The following is a 9,393-nucleotide window of genomic DNA, read 5'->3' as shown; positions in this document are numbered from 1 at the left end:
CATTCTTCACAGACTGTTCTGTTGAGGCAGATTGCTGTTATGTTTGCATTGATCGCATATGTTTGCTTGTTTAATGATTCCATTCGATATTGGGAGCTTTAAATATGGAGAGGCATTTAGTATGCAATTTCAAATAATAATCTTAGTGATTTACTACAGTAGAGGATGATAAAGTTTTGCATTGATTTATACTAACCTTTCTCACGATTTCTTGTTGAGTTTTGTGTGGGTGAAGTTTTTAAGATTTTGGAAACCACCATATGAGAGGAATTAAGGAGACACAAAAGCTCAAGCTTGGGGATTCCCAAGACACCCCAACCCATATTTCAAGAAGTCTCAAGTATCTAAGCTTGGGGATGCCCCGGTTGGCATCCCACCTTGAAAACAACGTTAGTCCGGGTTAGTTCCGTTCAAATCATGCAAATTAGAGTCCAAAACAAGGGCAAAAGAGTTTGGAAAAGTAGATACGATGGAGACATATCAACTCCGCCAAGCTTAAAGCATTGCTTGTCCTCAAGCAGTTCAGTTGGTAAACTGAAAAAGACAAAAGAAAAACTTTTACGAACTCTGTTTGATCTTGTTGTTGCAATTATGTCTAACTCATATTCAGATTTTCAGCAAGATCATAAGGTAACCACATAAGCAATGACATTTAGGTCTCATGATGAACTCATATAAATGGCGTAATCAACTAGCGAGTAATAATAATAAGCTTCAAACGTCAACACTTCAATCAAAACAATCATGAAGCAATATGAACAGATGGTATCTTGCTAGCTCATCCTGAGACTGCAAAACATAAATGCATAGCACCTTCAAAGACCAAGGGCTGACTGAACATTATAATTCATGGCAAAGAAGATGCAGTCACAGTCATACTCAATAACAATTAAAATCAAAGCATAAAAATGATGGAGGTGCTCTCTAATTGGTGCTTTTTGAAAGAAGAGGATGACTCAACAGAAAAATAAATAGATAGGCCGTTCACAGAGGGAAGCATTGATTTGCAGAGGTGCCAGAGCTCAAGCTTTGAAGAGAGAGATAAATAATTTTGGTTGGCATGCTTTCATTGTCAACGTGATGACCAAGAGTTTTCACCATCTTCCATGCTACACATACTATAGGCGGTTCCCAAACAGAAAAGTAAAGTTTTGACTCTCCCACCGCCGATCAATCACACTCCACAACTAGCCGAATACTCGGGTGCCGTCCATACCAACAACAATCCAGGGGGAGTTTTGTTTGCGATTATCTTTTCGATTTGAGCATGGAACTGGGCATTCCAATTACGACCCCTTTCTCGTGAGTGATAGTGAATAAACCCATATTGAGGATAACATGCCTATCATGGAGGATACTGATCGCCCCTTGTCACCACATGAGCGGTTCAGGCATGCAAAACAGATTATTACTTGAAGGTTTAGAGAGTGGCACATGCAAATTTACTTGGAACGACAGGTAGATACCGCATATAGGTAGGTATGGTGGACTCATATGGAACAACTTTGGGTTTATGGAAGTGGATGCACAAGCAGTATTCCCGCTTAGTACAAGTGAAGCCTAGCAAAATACTGGGAAGCAACCAACTAGAGAGCGACAACAGTCATCAAAATGCATTCAGATTAACCAACATTGAGTGCAAGCATGAGTAGGACATAAATCACCATAAACATGAATATCATAGAGGCTATGTTGATTTTGTTTCAATTACTTGCGTAAACATGCGCCAAGTCAAGCCACTTGAATCATTCAAAGGAGGATACCATCCTATTATACTACATCATAATTATCTCAAAATTCATGTTGGCATCCAAGACAAACCATTATAAGCTCCTAGCTAATTAAGCATGGCATCAGAAACTATGATCTCTAAGTTGTCATTGCAAACATGTTTCTCTCACAACAAAGCTTAATTAGGAATGATGAGCTAGTCATATTTACAAAAACAAAATAGATCGAGTTCATACCAGCTTCCAGGCTCAGTCACTTCTTCATATATCGTCATTATTGCCTTTCACTTGCACGACCGAATGATGTAAACAATAATAAGAGTCTTCGCGCATTGGACTAAGCTGGAATCTCCAAGAAAACACAAAGGAGAAGACAAAGTAATATGGCTCTTTGACAGATAAACATATATTTATGCGAGAGCCACTAAACATTGTAACCATGGTCTTCTACCTTGACCCAAAGAAAAAGAAAACTATTTACACGGGAAAGCTCCCAACAAGCAAAAGAAGAACGAGAAATCTTTTTGGGTTTTCTCAAACTAAACACACGAGAAGAAAGCGAAAAAAGAAATAATCTAGCATGGATGATACAGTGGCAAGGTGTGAACATCGACTAACAAAGTGAGAGCGTAAGCAAGAATATAAAGCCGGTGAGAAACACGTACTCCCCCAAGCTTAGGCTTTTGGCCTAAGTTGGTATACTCCCATGGCTGGTGAGGGCGATATCCAAAATCATAATGGGGGTTGTACGGGAACGCGGTAGCTACCGCTTGAATAGCCGCCTCACGGAGACGAGCAGCCTTTGCCTCCCTTTCATACTCCTCTGGTTATGTAATATCCCCATTTTACCTAAAAGTCAAAGAAGGCAGGAGCAGGAAGGGTAATATGGAAAACAAGCTGTCGGTTAAATATTAACCGGTATAGGAGGGATTCATTATCCTTCTCAAGGAACTGATAACGTGTCATAGCGGCGCGATCAAGGAAAGCTGTATGGAGCGGGGGATCTCCTTCGCGGATAGGTACTCCAAGAAAATTTGCTATGCGAGTGGCATAGATCCCACCAAAGAAATCTCCTTCATTAGCATTATTATTTAGCCTCCTCGCGATTATAGCTCCCATGGTGAAACTTCTATCACCCTTTACTGCGCTCTTAAGAATACTAAGGTCAGGTGCGCAGAGCTGACAATGCTTAATTTTGCCGTTAATGCATCTACCTATGAAGAGGGCAAAGTAATGCAAGGCAGGAAAATGAATGCTCCCCATGGTAGCGTGCATAATATCTCTAGTTTCTCCGAGAGTTATACTAGAGATAAAATCTCTAACCGAATACTTAGGAGGATCATTGAGACTACCCCAATCAGGTATCTTGCAAATTCTATTGAAATCCTCTAAATCCATGGTATACGATTTGTTATACAGATCAAACAGTATGGATGTGTCACGGCCAGCTGAAAATTTGAATCTACGAACAAAAGAGGCAGTGAGAGCAGTATACTGTTCACATTTATCGGAGAATTGAATTCTTCGAGCCCGGCATTGTGAACAAATCGAACTCGTCTTTGAAACCTCAATCAATCATGAATTCATTAGAAGGCCATTCACATGGTTGTACCTGTGCGTTCCTCGATTGGTAAGGATCGGGCTCCCGAATCGCGAGACGGGGACCCCTCTTGCTTGAGGAACCACCATGATAGTTTCTCCGGAACATCTTCCTTTTCTGAAATTTTTAGTGACTCAAAGGAAAAGTGAAAAAGGCTCAATGAAACTCATGGCAACTACTCCTACAAGTGCCTAGAGGCCATATCACGCATCAAAACTACTTTGGACTAGCTAAAATTAGCATGCAAAGGTCAAGAATAGGGTCACCGAGGCAGCAAAAATACACAACGAATATGGCACTAGAGCAAAAACTAATTGGACCAATGGAGGAGTCACATACCAAGGAACAATTTCCCCAAAACAGTTTGGTGAATGGGGCTTTGCACAAGGAGATCGAAAATCGCAGCAAGAAGAGTAAGAACATGGGTTTGAGCTGTAGAATGAATTTTCCTGGAGGTAGGAGAAGGAGATGTGAGCTGGAATAAGTGGAGGGGGACACGTGGGCCCCACAAGCCTAGTAGGCACGGCCAGGGGGTTCCCGCGCCACCTCGGCTTGTGGCCCACTGGTGCATCCCCCTAACTAGCTCTCCATCTTAGAATTTTTAAAAAATTCCAGAAAAAATCATACTTGATTTTTAGGGCAATTGAAGAACTTTGATTTTCAGAACACTTTTCTACGGGACGCAAGAAGCAGAAAACAGGAAAAACTAAAGCTAAATCTATCATTTTTCTTCTAAGCAACCGAAGGTAAAGGTTTGGAACAGAGGGTTGTGACTCCTAGATTCATCCATCCCATGGTCATCAAAAGAAATCCGTCAATGAGGTTGATCAAGTGTCCTCGACAAACTTTTTTCGAATCGCATAAAACCGGAGATTTTTCGAATAGTCACTAGGTTACCTCAATGGTGATGTGCATATCCCCAACAAACAAATCATACTTCATCTTAACAGTAGGTATATGGCATTCAAAGCTCCCAATAAGAATCGTGAAGTTTTTCAATAGCATTGATGCAATGTACTCGATATTGTTTCTTCAAAAAGTGCACCGTATGCTCATTACCATTGACGTGGAAAGTGACATTGCCTTTGTTGCAATCAATAACAACCCCTGCAGTGTTTAAAAAGGGTCTTCTGAGGATGACCGCCATGTCATCATCCTCGGGAATATCCAGAATAACAAAGTCCGTTAAGATAGTAACGTTAGCAACCACAACAGGCACATCCTCGCAAATGCCGATTGGGAATGCAGTTGATTTGTCAGCCATTTGGAGAGATATTTCAGTGGGTGTCAACTTGTCCAATTCAAGTCTATGATAAAGAGAGAGGGGCATAACACTAACACCGGCTCCAAGGTCGCGTAAAGCAGTTCTAACGTAGTTTCCTTTAATGGAGCAAGGTATAGTGGGCACTCCGTGATCACCTAGTTTCTTTGGAGTTCCACCCTTGAAGGTGTAATTGGCAAGCATGGTGGAATACTTAACCTTTGGTATCCTGCTCTTATTAGTCACAATATCCTTCATGTACTTAGCATAAGGAGACATTTTGAGCATATCTGTCAAACGCATTTGCAGAAAGACAGGTCTAATCATTTCAACAAAACGCTCAAAATCCTTCTCACCCTTTCTCTTGGATGGTTTGGGAGGAAAGGGCATGGGTTTCTGAACCCATGGTTCCCTTTCTTTACCATGCTTCCTAGCAATGAAGTCATTCTTATCGCATCTCCTATTCTTAGGTTGTGGGTTATTGTTAACGGCAGTCCCCGGCAACGAGACTAGAAGAATGTTGTTGACGAGTCCCTAACTTGATGCCTTCGCGACAATAGAGCCAGAACTACTCCCAGTTTCTCAACAATTAGCAATTGTCTTGCAATGGCCCACCAACGCGTGGGTTCGCGGCAGTTTTCGAGGGTAGAGTATTCGACCCAAATTTGTTGATTCGCCAGACAAGAGGTGAGAGGATACTCTCGAGTATTAGCAGCTGAATGTATCAGATTCAACCACACCTGAAAGATTAGTATCTGGAAGCAAAGCATCAACGGCAAAGTAGGATGATAACAACGGTGTCAGAAACGATCTGTTGACGGCAGACTATTCCTAACTGTCGTATCAATGGTGCGAGAAGTTGCCTGTTGACGGAAATAGTCTTTTCCCGTCAACGTCGAGCGAACCAGAATTGTAGCAGGTAGCAGCAGTGTAACTAGTAGCAATAGTGGCAAGGAATAGCAGTAGTGACAGCAGTAGCAAGTAGAAACAGTAGACAGTAATAGCAGTAGCAAGCGACAGTAGTAATAGCAGCAGAGCAAAACAAGTAACAACAGCAGTGGGACAAACTCGTAGGCAATGGGTAGGTGATTCGTTTGGATCATATTCATCATGCAACAGTTATAACACAGAGAGATATGTGGCTAGCTCCCGTTCGTCAATGGATGTAGGCATGCATTCCGTGTGTAGTCATACGTGCTTAGGGGAAAGAACTTGTATGACATCTATTGTGGGGACCCCGACTAGCAAGTCGAGTTCGCCGTGCCCAGTGACCCCAAGGATCAATGTTCAGTGAACACATATACTGAATGATAGGGTCTTACATCCAAGTACCAAATTATTACATCAAATGACCAGAAGGTCGGGATCAAGAGCAAGGCCTAAGGCCAAATAAAGGGATACATCGAGTAGCGGAAACTCGTAAGGGCTATGCGGTGCCCATGCCATCAAGCCTACACCGACAGGCATTCTGACTCGGAAGCGTCCTAGATCGCAGGTCTGTCTCCGACGGCGTACTCATAGCCAAACTCCAGTCCTTCCATGTCTGGTCAATAACATAACCAGTGGCAAGCCAATGAGTACTTTGAATGTACTCGCAAATAGCCCATGACATAAATGGTAATGAGTGGCAGTAACATGCATCTTTAGTGGAATGCGATGAGGTGGTATGATCATGTATATGCATCAGGCTAAAGAATTACTTTTGAAGAACAGGTTACAGATATCATCATCTTTGCGAAGGGTTGAACACACCGGGTTCACCCTATATGCCAAGTCATCGGACTTGTCATAATCTCAAGGTATTAATGAGGGCTAAACCATCCGGGTTTACCCTATATGTCAAGTCACCGAACTTGATCATATTATTGTGATTATCATGATTAGAACGACACCTTTTTAACACCACACACACACACACTTGGTTTATGCGGAAACTTAGGACGTAGTTTAAGCAGCACCACCCAACTGTCCTTGACCGTGGACACGGCTATTCGAATAGTTTACACTCTGCAGAGGTAGTACATTGGACCCACGAGAAACAGAATACTTCCGTGTCATCCACGACTCGCGGTATATCACATATACCCGAGGTAAGTATCCGATCATCATCTTTCCCCTGACGATACTAGACAAAGAGATCCACTCGATTGGTACCCAGCCCACATGTTGTACGTCTTACGAGCACCGACTCTGTACTGTATCAACCATGCAGGGACGATAGTATCATGACCCTCACGGGGTAGGGTCAAGCTCAATGCAGTGATTAACTCTACTAGACAACATGACAGTAGCAAGATCCTCGTAGATGGTAGGATCAAGCTCATCATGTTTGTGCTCCGAGGAGCCATGTGAAATCACTACTATAATGCAAGGGCTTCGAAGAAGCCTTCGGTACCATCACATCAATGATGAACCGGCATCGTGATTACATGCAACGGAAAATACTTGCTATTCTAGCATGCATCATTTTACTTAAGTCATGGCAAAAGGGCATGCTTCCCTTGGTCAGCTAGGTATCCGGGGTCTTCGAGGTCTTCCGCTCCGGAACCTCCGTCACTCGGTAATTCTACCGTCGAGAAAGGAATAAATAAATACTAGCTTTTACTAAAACAGTTCACAAAGTGCTTTTTAAAAATGTTGCAAGGCTTGAATAAATCCAGGTTATTATTTTGAAAAATGTTCCCTACTGTTTTATTAGCTAAGCATATTTATTTAAAAGCAAACAGAAGCAAACAAGTGCTTTTTGGTATCATTTTATTATACCAAAATAGTTTCTGTTATTGATAAATGTCAACTATTAGAGAATCAAATACTACTCATTTTTAGAAAAATACTGGTGGAAGAATTATATTTTTCTACTAGCTAAATCTTTTTATAAAAATCATTTAGTTTGCTGGATTAAAACAAAAGAAAAAGGCCAGGGAAACAGATCCAGCCGGCCCAGCCAGCAGGCCTGGCCACCAGGAGCGCGCGGGCCAGGTTCAAACCTGACCTGCGGGCCCCTGGGGTCAGCGTCAGCGGCAGTGCGCGCTGGCTGCCCCAGGACACCGACAGGTGGGCTCCACCAGTTGGGTCCTTCTCCTACCTCTGGCCAGAGAGGTGGAGATGGACGCCGCCGAGGCTGCTATTGTCCTCAGGCCTAGCTAGGAACGGGAACGGGTTCCTCGTGCCTCCGCCTACCTGCTCGTGGTCGGGACGTCACCGGAGGTGGTCTGGGTCGCTGGCGACGAGGTGCTCGTGGCGGAACGGTTTCGGGTTCGAGTTGAACTAGGGGCTACAGGTATGGATTTGCTCGGGAGAGTTAGGGGAAATGTTCCTGGTGTCGAGGGGAGTGTAATGAGAGGTCGGGCAGCGCAGGAGCCAACGTGTAGCCGGAGATCGACCGGAGCTCCGAGGTGGAGGGGCCTCGGTTGATCTCGAGCACAGGTGCTCTGCGAGCTCGATTGGGCGGCTAGGGATTGTCTACTGGTTGTGCTGAAGCTGCCTGGAGGGTGCTGGAGTGCTGGGGGGGGGGTCTATTTATAGGCCAACGGCGGTGACCCGACTTGGCACGCCGGTGACTCACCGTGGCACGCGTGCAAGCACAGTGAGGTGCTGGCTGCGAAACCACGTGTTCCGGACATGGTTTAGGGCCTCCTGATGCAACGGCCGCAGAGGGAAAGTGAGTGGGGACGAGCTGCAGCGACCTTGCATGCTCGGCCGCGTTGGGCGCGCACGGGCATGCGTCGCCTGAGCTCTTGCGCGAGGGGGAGAGGGTCCCCGGGGTAGCTTTGCACTGAGGGGTTGTCGGGGGAGTGCTTGGACACTACTCGGGAGGCTGGGACCGGCCGGAGCGTCGGCCCCTTGCGGGTGGCTCTCTGCAGCGTGCCCAGAGCGCAGTTTTGGCATGCCACGGCATGCTGGCTCGCTCTGGGGCACTTGGGATGTGTCCTCCATGTCCTGAGTGTTGCTGGGAGTGTGCCTAGCCGTTGTGGTTTAGTGGGAGCTCGAGCTGGTCAAGGGAGCAAGGAACACTAGTGTTGCCAGTACTGTCCTGCAGCTCAAATTGGAGTTCTTGTCACTTGTGCTTGGAATTGGGGAGGGGCTGGTTAGCTGGGTGCTCAGGGTGTTCTGGTGCTCTAACCCACCAAGTTTGGGGCCTTGACATTGGGTAAAACAGTGGCTAGGAAGGTTTTTACCTTCCGGTCAGTAGGTGTTCGACAGTGACTTGGGGTGCTTCCACTCCACCACTGTAAATGAAACTTAACAGGTTTGGTCTTGGGGTAAAAACATGGGGTTCCACCAAATATGAGCTCCATTGAACAAGTTTGGCTTTGCAAACTTGAAAATGTCTCAAAGTGACCAGTACTGTCCCTTACAAAGAAAGTGTGGTCAAACAGAGTCTCACAAATCCCATTTTTGGTGTGGAGTCCTCATTTGGGGTGTTAAACACCTCTGCAAAGTTTCAGCTGTATTGGAGAAACTTTGCAATGTAGAGTTGTTCCAACTCTACTCTGGACAGAGAGGGTTTTGGGCTCTCTAAGTGCACTTACCCACCTTGGATCAAGGTGAGATTTTAGGTGAGCACCTAATATGGTTTGGGAGGGCTCCTGTAATTTTATGGGAATTTACTGAGATACTTTCCTTTGGAAACATCTCAGAAAGCTAAAACAGACAGAAATGGTTTTCAGGGTTTTACTCAAATAATATTAATATAAAATAGGGTTGAAAATCTTATGTATGGAAAATATATGTCCTTCTGAGCTTCCATGAATTTACTCAGAATTTCCTAAGGCAGGAAAGTAATTTTCCTTGTGGAAATA

Source organism: Hordeum vulgare, chromosome 2H (assembly GCF_904849725.1).
Source record: "Hordeum vulgare subsp. vulgare chromosome 2H, MorexV3_pseudomolecules_assembly, whole genome shotgun sequence".
NCBI classification, from domain to species: Eukaryota; Viridiplantae; Streptophyta; class Magnoliopsida; order Poales; family Poaceae; genus Hordeum; species Hordeum vulgare.
This window is presented reverse-complemented; position numbering follows the sequence as displayed.